This window comes from Eptesicus fuscus, chromosome 6 (genome assembly GCF_027574615.1).
Source record: "Eptesicus fuscus isolate TK198812 chromosome 6, DD_ASM_mEF_20220401, whole genome shotgun sequence".
Lineage (NCBI taxonomy): Eukaryota > Metazoa > Chordata > Mammalia > Chiroptera > Vespertilionidae > Eptesicus > Eptesicus fuscus.
Window position 1 is genome coordinate 20,770,429 of NC_072478.1, and position 13,342 is coordinate 20,783,770.

The window sequence follows — 13,342 nt, forward strand, 5'->3', positions numbered from 1 at the left end:
AGTACCTCCCTCCACACAGCATCTCCTGTTCCCTCCTCAGCAGATTAAGCCCTCCCCAAACTCAGCCGCCTGAGAGCCCAGCTCACAGGCTCTCCTCCTCCAGGAAGTCTTCAGGCATGATCGAGGGGGAAGGGGCAGGCCCTGGGTCTGAATCTGCTGTGCTGCCTTGGGCAGGGCTCTTGGCCTCTCTTGAGACCATTTCCCCATTCCTATTCCAGGCTCACAGACCTACCTCGCACAGACAGAACTGCTCAGTGCCCACAGCATGCCCTCCTTCAGGAAGGGAACTGTGGGCTCGGGGAAGGCAGGATCCCTGCTGAACATTCATCTTCCCATCTTCCCACATTTCAGCAGCGGGCAGCTGGTCCCCCCAGGCGCTCAGCAACTGTACAGTCATCCTGGACCCCTCTTCTCTCACCCCTACATCAACCCCAGCAGCTCCTGTGGCCTCCCCTTCAGAATCTGTTCACTTCTCCCCACCCCTTCGCCACCTCCCCGGTCCAGTCCCCTCATTTCTCCCCCGGCACCCGTCTGGTGGCCCTCTCCCAGGTCAGGGAGGCCCTGCGGGCCCCAGCACTCCTACATCCTGTTCTGGCTTTTTAAAAATTTTTATTCATTCATTCATTCATTCATTCATTCATTTTATTGATTTCAGAGAGGAAAGGAGAGGAAAAGAGAAACATCAATTATGAGAAGAATCATTGATCGGCTGCCTCCAGCACGCCCCCTACTGGGGATCGAGCCCGCAACCTGGGCATGTGCCTTTGACCGGAATGGAACCTGGGACCCTTCAGTCTGCAGGCTGATACTCTATCCACTGAGCCAAACCAGCCAGGGCCCGTTCTGGCTTTTTAAAATCCCACCGCACTCCAGCCATGCATCTTACCTATTTGCAAACACCACCGGGTGGGGTCTGGCTGTCTGGTGAGTTTTAAAAGACAATGTTGGCTGCTGAGTGGCACTGCGCTGCAAAGGAGTGGGGACTGTCCAGTGTCCCCCTCCCCCAGGGCCTCCTCTCTGGGCTCCCCCCTCTATTGGCCACTCCCATTCTACCCAGTCCCCACCCTATTGCAAAGTGAAAGCCCAATCATGTCCCTTCCTGCCTGCAGTCCTCCATGGCTCCCCATTGCCTCGCAGTCCTGATGTAGAGTCTCAGGCCCCCATCTCCTGCCACTTTGTCATCACCTACTCTACTCTGTCCTCCCAAGGTGCCTGTTCTCAGTCCCCCACCCCCACCCCCATCTCTCTCTCTCTCTCTCTCTCTCACACACACACACACACACACACACACACACACACTCACTGCTGGGCCTCCCACCCTCTTTCCTCCCAAAGGCTCTGCCTACCGGGTCTGCATCGGTCTCTGCCCACACCCACATGTGCAGCACACTGGGCCTCCACCTTCGGCTCCTAATCGAATCTGGACTCTGCTGTTGATCAGCTGTCTTTCTCACCACTGAGGATTCCACAGGGAAACTGCCATCCCGGTGGCTTGGTGCTCTGTGGCATCCCTAGCCCTGGGCTGGGAGGGTGTACCTGTTTAATGAACTAAGACAAAACAAACCCAGAGAACAGGTCATCCACAATTGTTTTTGGGGAAAAGAAGCCTGAAGGGGAGAGATGGGGGTGGAGGTTATAGACAGGAAATGCCTCACTGAGGTGGTGACATTTTGGCAGAGGTCTCAGGGAGGTGAGCCATCCCAAGTAGCAGGAACTGGTGTGTGCAAAGGCCCTGAGGCAGGGTGTGGAATGTAGCTTCGGCCTGGTGAGAGGGGAAGAGTGGAAAGAAAGGGGGTGGGAGGTTACAGGGCAGACCATGCAGGGCCTGTGGGCCTCGGGGAAAGACTTGGTTTTGGTTTTTTTTTTCTGAGTGAGATGGAGCCAGGGAGGTTCTGAGTGGAGAGAGATGGTACCTGACTCAGGTGTTCACAGACTCCTCATAGTGAGAGGTGATTATATTGTGTGTGTGTGTGTGGCGGGGGGGGGGGGGGGGGGAGGGGGGTGAGGGGCGGGGGCGGGTGCTAGTGGGAGGCCTCCCCACACCCACCCTCTTCTTTCCTGTCTACCCACTGTCAAAACCAGAAACCTGCAGTTTCTCCCATCCCCCCTTTTGTCTGCCCTCCGGCCAACCATCCGTCAACTCAGATTTCAAAACCTCATACCAGCCGTCTCTAATGTCTCAAGGCCCTCACTGGAGCCCTTGCCTTGACAGCTGCCTCCTCTCCCTGCTGGCCTCCTGGCCTCCTGGCCTCCCTTCCTGCCCTCTGCAGTGCTCCCACACAGCAGCCAAAGGTAGCTTACGCTGGACATTCAGACCCTGTCCTGCGGGCCTTCACCCTTCCACAGGTCTCCCCCAGGAACAAACAGACGTACCAGTAAACTGACAAATTCGGTCCTCTGGCCCCTTAGACCAGCCTCCAGCCTCAGCCTCCTCTTTGCATGCCCGGCCTTGAAACAACATCTTTCCTTTTCCCCTTTGAGCCACCCCCTTCTTTCTGACCTCAAGGTGGGCCCCTCCCTCCCACTCTCCTTCCCCTCCACTTTATCCCTCCTCCTCCCTCCAGGCCACAGCTGATAAGCAAGCACCGTCCTCCTGTCCTCCTCAGTCCTCCGGAAACCCTTCCTGACTTGCAGGCTGGCCAGGCGAGGCTCCTCTGTGCCCCACCACGAAGGGTGGCACCCCGGTGCCAGCAGCCCGTGCACGTGTGAGGCCTGGTGAGGGAACCAGTGGGAAGTGGGCACAGGAGAGGAGAAGGAGGGGAGGGCGGGGAGGCTGCACTGCACTCACCCCAAATGAGGTTGCCCCTCTGCTGATAAGGATGCATCCATGGGGGCCCCAACCTCCATTACCAAGGGCCATTTGGGGGTGCTCTGTGGCAGGAGTTGACTACCTATGGCTCGGTCACAACCTGTTTTTGAACAGCCAGAGAATTAAGAGTGGTTTTGCCACTTTTAAAGGGTTGAGAAGAGGCAGAAGGAGAACATGCAAGAATTGGTAAGTGTCCCACAAAAGTCTCCAATACTTACTACCCCTGATCTAGGGCAGTGCCTCTCAACCCGGGGTGGGGGGCAGAGGTGATGGGGTAAGGGCGACCAATTTTGCCCTCACCCTCAGCCACTTGGCAATGTCTGGAGACATTTTTAGGTGTCACCACTAGGGTGTTAGGTGTGGGCGTGTATGTGTGTGGGAGGAGGGGGGTGCTATTGGTATTTAATGGGAGGAGGCCAGGGAAACTGTTAAAAGTCCTATGATGCACAGGACAGCCCCCAACAAAGAATGATGTGACCCCAATGTCAGGACTGCCATGGCTGAGAGACTCTGCCCTGGGCCCCTCACCTGCCTGGACCACCTCCCCATCAGCAGACAAGGAGCCCGGGCATCTTTAGCTTCTCAGGGAGGGGCTATGGTATTTTTAGCTTTGGGGGGGGCAGCGTTATTTTTAGCCTCAATATCTATTTATTAAAATTTTTATTTCCCCCAAATTTTGGAGTTGGGGGGGATGGGAAGGGGCTCTAACTTGGCTAGGTCCCCAGAGCCAGAGCAGACCCAAAAAACAGGTCCCACTTCATGAGAGGCTGGCTCAGTACCACCCCCCTGCCCCAGGGGGTGGGGGAGGGGCTGCTCAGGCTTTGACCTTGGGACTCCTACCCCTGGCAAGGGCAGGGGGCCCCCACATTCCTCCTCTGGGCTCTAATAGCACACAGCCCCACCGGGAAGCCACTGCCCACTCAGACAGCCTCGCCCGCATGTACCATGAAGCCCCCTCGGAGACAGTCTGCTCAGGTGTGCCCGGGGGCAGGTGCAGAGCTGGTCTGGCCTGGCCTCTGGCAGGCAGCCTTCAATGGCCGAGGGTCCAGGGCAATGGGAAACCCTAGCCATGCACAACTAAGGGAGCTGCCCAGAGGTCTCTGGTCCATTATGAGGCCTCCCACTCACTCAGGTGAGATTTCTTTCTTTTTTTTAAAATATATTTTATTGATTTTTTACAGAGAGGAAGGAAGAGGGATAGAGAGTTAGAAACATCGATGAGAGAGAAACATCAGCTGCCTCCCGCACACACCCCACCAGGGATATGCCCGCAACCAAGGTACATGCCCTTGACTGGAATCGAACCCGGGACCTTTTAGTCCGCAGGCCGACGCTCCATCCACTGAGACAAACCGGCCAGGGCGAGATTTCTCCAACACCTACTGTGGGCCAGGTAGGAGTCTAGGCACCTGGGATCCAGAAACAAAACAAGTAACAAACTCCCTGAGCATTCGGATCCTGGTCAGGGAGACAAGCAATAAACAAACAGGTGGGATAAATCAGGAAACTACAGAGTGTGGGAAAAGCCATCGTGCTATGGAAAGTCAGGAGGTGAGCGAAAGGCTGCAGGGGGTAAGACTTACTGGGGAGGTGACAGTTGGAGCAGGTGAGGGAGCAAAAGCCTCCCAGGGATCTGGGTGAGGTCCCAGATGGAAGGACAGCCACTGCAAAGGTCCTGGAGTAGAACCACACTTTGCATGTTGGAGGAGCAGCAAGGAGAGGGGGGGCAAATGGGAAGGGGCGATGGGGAAGATTTTGCGGAGTTGGACCCCAGGACGCCCCAGGCCTGGGATTGCTGTAGTGCTCGAATGCAGGGGCTGCCGCCCAAGTCTGGGGCTGTTCCTCCCCAGCTGGGAGCCTGGTTGCTCTGAAGGGGGAGACACAAGCTTTCTCCCCACCTCCTAGGAAATGTGTCACTAGACTGTGAGCTCCATGAGGGAGGACCAGGGCACTGTCCCCATGGCCTTCCCAGCATGGCACCTGGTGGAGAGGCACTTGGCACACGGTCACAGATTGCCTAAAGAGGTGGCCCGGCCTAATTCCAGGGAGTCCGGGATACACACACCTGGGTACACACCTGCAATGCTGCTCACACGTGGAGCCACACACACAAACAGCCCCTCTGCAAAGCCCACAAACACCAGCACACAGGAGACCCCTGTGAACACAGGACCGGCTTGATGGCACGTGGCCACACGCTGGCTCAGCCAGGTCACCACCCAGTCCCTCACAGAACAGGTACACACAGGCGCAGACAGACAGACGGCGGACGGGACTGGATTTCTCCCACCCCGGGACCCCACTTTTCTCTTTCATTAGGGTGGCCAAGACCCAGCCCAGGAGGGATGCTGGCTCAAGCATGCACCTCCAGGGTCACTGCGGTCAGGTCTGGCTCCAGACCCAGGGAACCCCCATCTCGGGAGCCCCTCCTCCTACCTCCCCACGGAGGGGCCTGGAGGAGGGGCAGTGTCTGGCGTCTGGAAAGTCTGGAAATCGGATCCTCGAGAGAAGCCCACACAGAAACCAGAGCCTTCCGTGTCCTTGGCCACCCGTCTGACGGGAGAGGTAGGAGGGGGGGGGGGCAGAGACCATGATGGAGCTCCCAGTGGCCAGCAAATGGGGGGGGCGGGGTGGGGAGAGACAGGGATCCCACTCCTATTCCCCATTAAGGACACCCACTCGAGGGCAGAGCAGTGCAACTTCCTGGGATGCGAAACCCAACTCCAGATGCCCACACTGGGGCTGAAGCGCCACACCATCTCCCATCAGCGGGGGGCGTGCAGGGAGGACAGACACAGAAGACGCAGCTGACACACCGCCCTGCACACAGGTCTTCCATCCTGAAGCCCAGGCCTTGATGCAACCAGTCTCAGGAGCAGCCCAGGCGCCTGCCAGCCCCTCCCCAGCATACTCACAGGGTCCTCCTTGGAGTCCCCCTAGGAGAAGGGGTTCCCCAGGGCAGGCTGAGAATAGAACTGGGCTTTCCACCTCCTCCCTGCAGGGCCCACAGCCCAGATGCGCTGGTCCCCAGCTCCCCACCCTGGGCACCATCTCCACACCCAAGGGCAGACACCAGTGCGCCAGTCAGTGACCAAGCCCCAAGCCAACTCCCCACGCCACGAGTGGGGTTCGGGACCAGCGCCCAGTGGAGGGAGGGCAGGCCTAGCAGGGCACTGGAGAGCAGGAGTGACGAGCATGGGGTGGGCTGAGGCCCTGCAGGAGGTCACTGAGATGGAGGAAGAGGAAGGTGGGGATGCCAGCAAGAAGGCTGGCACCGCCATGCGCACAGGCACGCATGTGGCTCAGTGCATGGGTGAGATTATCGCCAGCCAGGGATCGAATTAGTTCCCTTTTCCTCTTTCCAGATGATTTTTCATCTCTGTAATTAATGGGCAAGTCAGTTCTGAACAGCATGGCAGGCAAATTGCTAGTTAGGAAAATCACGGATAATTTTCTCGATATGATAATGAAGGTTGTATTCCTTCTCTTATTCTCCCCCTTTTCATCCCACTTTTAAGTAATAAATTCAACATTAGGAGGCAGGGAGCAGGGAGGAAGGAGCAGTCAACTGGCCGCACCGCCGGGGCCTGATCCAGGCCCACCCAGAGGGAGTCCTTAGCCCCTGGCCCTGGGCAGGCGAGGATGGCAGCCGGACCCTCTGTGGGGTGCCCTGACACCCAGTGATCAATGCAGGGTGCCAGCCTGGGAGACCCGCGAAGGGCAGGGAGCCAGTCGCGCTGTCAGCCCGGGGGGAGGAGTCGGGTCTGGGGTCAGGTTACAGGCTCCGCCAGCCCCCGAGGTGCCGAGGAGGGGAGACCAGAGGCCCCTCCAAGCAGCATCTGAGGTCAGCGGGCCCAGAGCAGACACCCACTCAGGTGCCCACACCTGCACCCGCATCGTCCAACCCCCTCTGGACGGTGACTCCGCAGCAGCTGAGGAGAGAGAGCAAGCCAAGAGGTAGCGAGAGCGGGAGAGAGATGGAGGGAGAGGGGGAGAGGGAGAGGGGGAGAGGGAGGGGGGCGGGCAGAGGCGACCAGCCATCTTGGCAGCCATTTTGAGCCCCTCCCCCGCTCCCCTCGCACCACATGTTTGGATGTGGGCAGAGGAGCCCAGGCTCAGGGTCCTGCAGAACCCGGGAAGACAGGGGGTCCCTGCCTCAGGGCCGGGATGGAAGGCCACCCAGGCGGCGGCCAGGGCTTGGGGGGGAGAGGCGGACAGTGAGGTGCAGTGAGGCCTGGGCAGGATGCGGCCGGGTGCTGACCGAGCCTGGAGAGTGGGACAGGGATGCTGGCCGAGGCCACGTACAGGCGGGGTGCTGCCTGTAAGTGGGGGCCGGGGGGGGGGGGCACTGGAAGGCATTTGCTGGCCCCGGCTGGGGCACACACAGCGCTCCCCACCCTCTTCTGGCTCACACTCCAGTCCCAGGACTCTCAGGTGGGAGGACGGCGATGAAAACCCCCAACACCTGGTGTAGGGAGTGGGCTCGTCCTCAAAGCCCGAATCCCAGTGGGTCCACTCTGACAGCTTCCCACGCTTAACGGAGCGCCACGGAGAGAAGACGCGGCCGGCTGCACCACTCCTCCCGACAGCGGCGCCCAGACAGACCCCTCCCTGCACCCCGCGCCTCTGCTTCCCAGAGAAAAACAACCCCCAGCCCCGAATCCTGCGGTGCCAGCCCTCCGCCAGGCTCCTCCGGGGCCCGGGCCCGCGCGCGGCGCGCACACGCACCCTCCCGGCTCCCACCCAGACACCTACACAAACAGGGCGCCAAGCACCCGCGCGCACACGCACCGGGGACACGCAGGCACCGCCGCGCCGCTTCCCCACAAAGGCTGGTGCGCGCGCGGGCACACGCAGCCACGCGCGGGCACACTTGCTGTCCCCTCCCCCCGCCGGGTCCCTGCGGCCGCCCATCTGCACCCCGGAGCGCCCGGCGCTCCGTGGGGGCCGCTCCTCCCGGCCCATCGCCGGTGGGGGTGAGGTGCGGGCCGCTTCTGACGCCCCTCCGGCTCCGGTGTGGTGACCGGCGGCTCCAGAATCCCCTCCCCCTTCGCGGCCCAGACAGACCCGGGTTTCCATCCTCTCCCTCTGGGCCCGCACACCTGGCCCAGGTGCGGCGTCTCTCTGGCCTGGGGCCCGCAAACACTCACCTGTCCAGCGCCGCTCTGAGCTGGGCCCTGCGCGTCTCTCCTGCGGCTCCGCGAACCCGGACCCCCCGCCCGGCACATCTCCCGGAATCGGGGCGGGGGGGAAACGGATGAGGGGTGGCTGGGCGAGGGCGGCCTCCGTGTCCCCTCCTTCCTCTGGCCCAGCACCGCCGCCACCAACCAAATAACAAAATTAAAAAATGAGGATCACAGAGCTCTAAAGGCGGCCCCCTCGCGGTGGTGGCGGCTCTAGGTAGGGGGCGAACGGGTCCGCGCCCCTCCAGGGGAGGGAGGCGGCGGGGCGGGGGCGGCGTCAGAGCTCCAGGGGCTGGGGCGAGGCGGAGCCCCCCGAGGCGGTGCCGGCCGCGGCCTGCATCTCCCCCGCAGCTTCGCGGCTCCGATGGAGGTGGCACGTGTGCGCCCAGGAGACTTCCCAGCCCCCCCGGACGGGGGCGGAGGCGGCCGCCGCCGCGGGATTAACGGGGCAGCAGGGGCGCCCCTGCAGCCCCCCGCCGCCCGGCGGCGCAGCTCCGGGACCCGCGCTGCCCCATCCGCCGGGGCCTCCTCGGCAGACAGCGGGGCGGGGGCGCCGCAGCGCCAACAGCTCCCGCGCCGACGGCTCGGGCTCCCCGCAGTGGCCGTGGGGGGCTCAGGTGGGAGGCGGGCGGCGCGGAGCCTGGCGGGGGCGCGGCTGAAAGCGGGAGCGGCGGCGTCGCGCCCCCGGGGCGGCCGGAAGGGGGGCGCCGGGCCGGGCCCGTGGGCACCGCAGGACGCGCGGACCGAGCCGGCGCCGGGCACCAGCAATGACAAGCCGCCTGTTCGCCCCGCTCCCCGGCGCACCAGCTCCGGGAGGGGGACGGCGGGAGCAAGCAAAACCCGGCCCGGAGCCACCGCCCGGGACCGGCCACTGCAACCTCCCCGGACACACCGAGGGCCGGCCGGAAAACCCGGACTGGATTTTTCTCCCCTTCGCCTTCTCCGGCCCCCCTGGGAAAGCGGTGAGAGGAAAGGCGAGGTGCTGGATCCCAGCGTTGGAACGGGGAGTGTGGGGGGCGGGGGGGGGTAGACTCGGGGGTGGGGGTGAGAAAGGCGCAAGTACAACCCGGAGCGGATTATGCCGGCAGGGAAGGAGAGGCGAAGAGCCCAGAGAGGGGAGGGTTGAGGCGATCTGGAATGGGTATGCAAAACCCGGGTTGGACTAGGCAGAGACAGGAGGAGCGGGGAGATGGGGAGCTGCGACACGGCCAAATGCACGCGGGGCACGCAAATTTTGGGCCAGATCCTTCCTCGGGAGACGGAGTAATGCGTCATGCCTAATGCAGTGGAAACAAGTAAGACCTGGTGTTGTGTTCCCGGACCTGTACTTGCAGGGGGCTCCAGGTGGGGGCCTCTCGGTTGCTGAGGAGGCATAAGCTATCCCCATCTTTTGGGCTGAGACGTGCAAGGGGGAGGGGCAAAAGGAAGTCTGGACCCTGGCAAGAAGGGACCTGGAGCGCTGGCTGCACCGGAGCGGGAAGGTAAAAGCGGTTTCAGGACCCAGGGGCAATGCGCCGGCGTGCGTTGAGGAGGCTGCCACTCTGGGACTACAGACCTACAATGAAAGGCGAGGAAAGCCCGCAAAGCCAGGACTGGAGTCACCGGGACGGGACAAGACCCCCAGCAGAAGATCCCGGGCAACGGGACAAGGGCTTGGAGCTGACCGAGCACCTGGAGCAGAGGGAAGTGTTGCGGGGAGGTTAGTATCTAGAAACGCCTCAAACGTCTGATTTTGGGGGTAGGGAGCCTAATGACGAGAGAAAAAAAAGTGAATTTTAGGTTCTTGGCAAGAGCAAAAACCCGGTACGGATTTACACAGCCTAGCAACTACACTGCAGCTACTGGACTTGTAGAAGTAAGGCGAGGAACTGGCGGGGTCCTAGGCATCTGGCTGAGTGAGGCGAGGGGCAGGTTTCAGGCTGAGGCTGCAGAGGGAGCCCCGCACCCCCTTTCCAGTCCGATCTGGCTTGGATCCCCGGAGCCATAGCAGTGACTGCCAAGACTCAGAGTGGGGGCTATAAAACCGGGACCCAGGCCAAAAATAGACACTTCAGCAGAATAGACAACTCAGTGCACGGTGGGGGCTGGGAGGAAAGTAGAAGGGAGAAGAGTCCTGGAGAGGGGAGTAGCCAAAAGTCCTGAGCAATAAGATCCGGTGAGGATCTGGGGAGACAGACCTGGAAGTCTGGCTGCTGGCTCCATTTTATGAAAGATGGGTGCAACTCTGAAGACTGATGGATGGGGAGGAGCAAATACCTGGCTTTGATCCTTGGGGAAGGGAGTCCATCCAAGTGAAGCCTAAATAGTAAAGTCCAAAGTAAGGGCTGAATCTTGGCGGACACAGAGTGTCCATTAATGGGGTGTGAGGAGTCCCGCAGACAAATCCAGATTTGAATTATAGAGGAAGGGGGTGCGCTAAGGATGGGGAGGGGGACAAACCCGGTCTGTCTCCGGAGAAGAGAATGCATTGTCAGCCAAGCTTGGTTCTGCATAATAGGTGAGGAATAGGGAGAGTGTGGAAAAGGCAGTGGGAGGGGTTGGGTAGCAAATACACACCATTTGGGGCAGAATTGCTTGGGAACTATGAGTATCTAAGGAAGCCTAAGTGTATTAACCTGGCCTGTAAGAATCCCTTCCGAGAAACATGCCCTGGTAGCTGAACGGAGGGAAAGGCAGAGCCACTAGACTCGCAGGCTGGCTGGGTGACCAGGGGTAACCCCTGTGGCAAACGCCCACCCTCCACCCTCTTTTAGGAACAGCCTGGAACCTGGGTCACAATTGTGCCCCAAACTTCGAGGTGGAGGGTGTAGATGGGCCACCCCATCCCCCCCTCCTTGGCTCCAAAGCTCTGGCCTTGATTCTGGGTGGCCAGGCCAGACAGCTGAATCTGAGGGACCAAATGGGAATGAAGCAGAGGTTGATGCGTGCGGAAATGATCCCATCCGTCTGTGTTTGGCAGCAAATCTATCGATTATGGGGGTAGGTTGGGGCGCCTCAATTTCCCACTTGGAGATCTATCAACAGCACCTGGTAAGGACCCATGAAAGGCCTCAGGATGCTGGGGAGTGAGACAGTGCTTCAGGGGCAACCAGGACACCCACCCACATCCAGACAGCCAGCTTCCCATAAACCCAGCAGGATTGAAAGGGGGCGGGGTGGGGGACTGGGCGCCTCCAGCTTCCTCTGGCTCCAAGCCTCCCCCCACCATCCCATCCTCCCACCTTCCGTCCCTACTTAGCCCATCCACCTCCCCATGCGGACCCCAGGAACCTATGAGCTTGCCTAGAAGGCTGCGAGAAGGGGTGGCCGTTATTTATGTGAGGGAAAGAGGTGGCATGCTTTAAGGAACCCCTGGCTCAATTTGGAAAAATCCCGGCCAGGACCCCCTCCCAGCCCCTCCTCTTTCTCCTAGCACCCCTGGTCGCGACTGGGATCGGTGCGCCAGCCTCCATTCCATCACGGTCTCTGACTTCGTGGGCCAGGGGCACAGGAGCCGAAGGATGGGGAGAAGCTGGGGTGCGAAAGAGCCGGCACCCCTGCGCCCAGACCCTTGGCTGCGCAGCCGCAGTGGAAGCCTCGCCAGCAGCTGGGCTCCTGGAACTAGCGCGTCCTTGCGCGCGCAGTCGCCCGGGCGCCCCGTGCCCCTCACCGCGCGGGTTGGTACCCGTGCCCCCGGCGCCCTGTTCCCTATGTTCCAGGGCGCACCCTACCTTGTGTCTCCGGACTCTCGCGGCTAGAGTGCCTCGATACCCATGAGCCTTTGGATACCCATGTCCCGTCCACCTTCTGTGCACCCCGTGTCCCCACAACCAGGATGTTCCGCTCCTAGGACATCCCACGATCCAATCCCCCGTGTCTTGGGGCCCCTATATGCTGTGCACCTAGCACCTCTGATACCCCGACCTCAGACACCACTCTGCTCACCTGTGCCTCTGGCTCTCGCTGTGCCCTCCAAGTGTTCACCCCACTGCCTGGTCCCCGGCACTGACCATCCCGTCCCCTTCACGGACCCTCCCGGGTGCTGGGCTCCACCCTCCCCCTCCCCATTGCTCCCAATCCTTTGCCTCAGGCGGAGCTCCCTGGTTCCCACGGTCCAGGTTACCTCAGGCTCTTAATGTTCTGCAAGGGGTGGGGGGTGAGGGTGCCCTGGGGGCGGTGGGAGGGTGGGGGGAATAGAAGAAACACGCTTTGGACTCAGGGGAACCAGTACAACGCCCAGGCCTCCACCATCTCAGCCGGTTGTGTGGGGTTTTTTTTCCTCAGAACAAGCGCGCGTGTACACACACACACACACACACACACACACACACACACACGATGCATCGCCCAGTCATTTCATCATCCAGTTCAAGTGTTCACTCCTTACGTTTCTTCCTCACAGAGTGCACCTTACATGGGGCAGTGCTGAGTGTTGATGACCTAGGGCCCCACAAACAAGACTGGGAGCCCTCTCAAGGGCACTCTCCTAGCGGGTGAGGTAGACACAGAAGGCACGGTGCAATTCGCTCTGGAAAGTGCGTAGGGAGCTAGGGAATGGATGGCAGACCTGTCCGAATCTTGAGGGGTGGGCCAGTGTGGTTCTGTGTGTCACTGGCTCTCTTGGAGGCTCCCTGTACCCCCACCTTAGGCAATGCCTGAGCCCCATCCTGCTCTACACCCTCATCTGAATGAAAAGCAAGATCAAGAGGTCTCAGCATTGGGCTGGGAGGATAGGGGGGAAGGATTCATTCCAACTGCCGTCTTTGGGAAGCGGGGAGACCAGTCAGTCAACAAACGTTGAGTGAGCACCTACTGTGCGCCAAGCGCTGTTCCGGGTATAGGAACACAGAGGTGAACACGGCGGACAAAGATTCTCTGTTCATGGGACTGACATCCTAATCAGGAAGGCAGGTACGAAACCAGACAAATGAAAGATACAGAATGTCAGATGATAAGTACCACGGGAGAAAATGAAAGAAGGAAGACAGGAGGGCATGGTGATGGCTGCACTTTAGATAGGGGAGGTCCGGGAAGGCCTCTCTGAGAAGGTAGTACTTGGATAAAGGCCTGAGGTGATGATGAGAAAGGAGTGTGTGTGTGTGGGGGGGGGGGGTGCCTGGAGGAAGGGCGTTCCAGGCAGAGGGAACATCGCCTGCAAAGGTCCTGAGGCAGAGACGCACTGGGTGTTCCAAGGTGCCATGAGGGCCTGTGCAGCTGGAGAGGGTGCGCATAGGGAGGGGGTGGGGCCGGTGTGCTAGGGGAGGACTTGGGCTTTTGCTCTGAGTGAGGTGGGGACCATGGAGGGCTCTTGAGCCAAGGAGTATTCTGTCCCAACTCGGGTGTTCACAGGCACCCTCTGGCCACTGCGGGG

At 60.7% G+C, this 13,342-nt stretch overlaps 1 protein-coding gene across 1 annotated transcript in view; it reads right to left on the minus strand.

Annotated features, from left to right (window-relative positions):
• The window catches only part of ADGRL1 (adhesion G protein-coupled receptor L1), a 41,913-nt gene extending 33,583 nt beyond the window's left edge, over positions 1-8,330 (minus strand). The window contains exon 1 of the mRNA XM_008157902.3: positions 7,960-8,330. The gene's annotated coding sequence lies outside the window, so the exon portion shown is untranslated. The remainder of the gene's footprint in view (positions 1-7,959) is intronic.
• Positions 8,331-13,342: the final 5,012 nt, after the last annotated feature.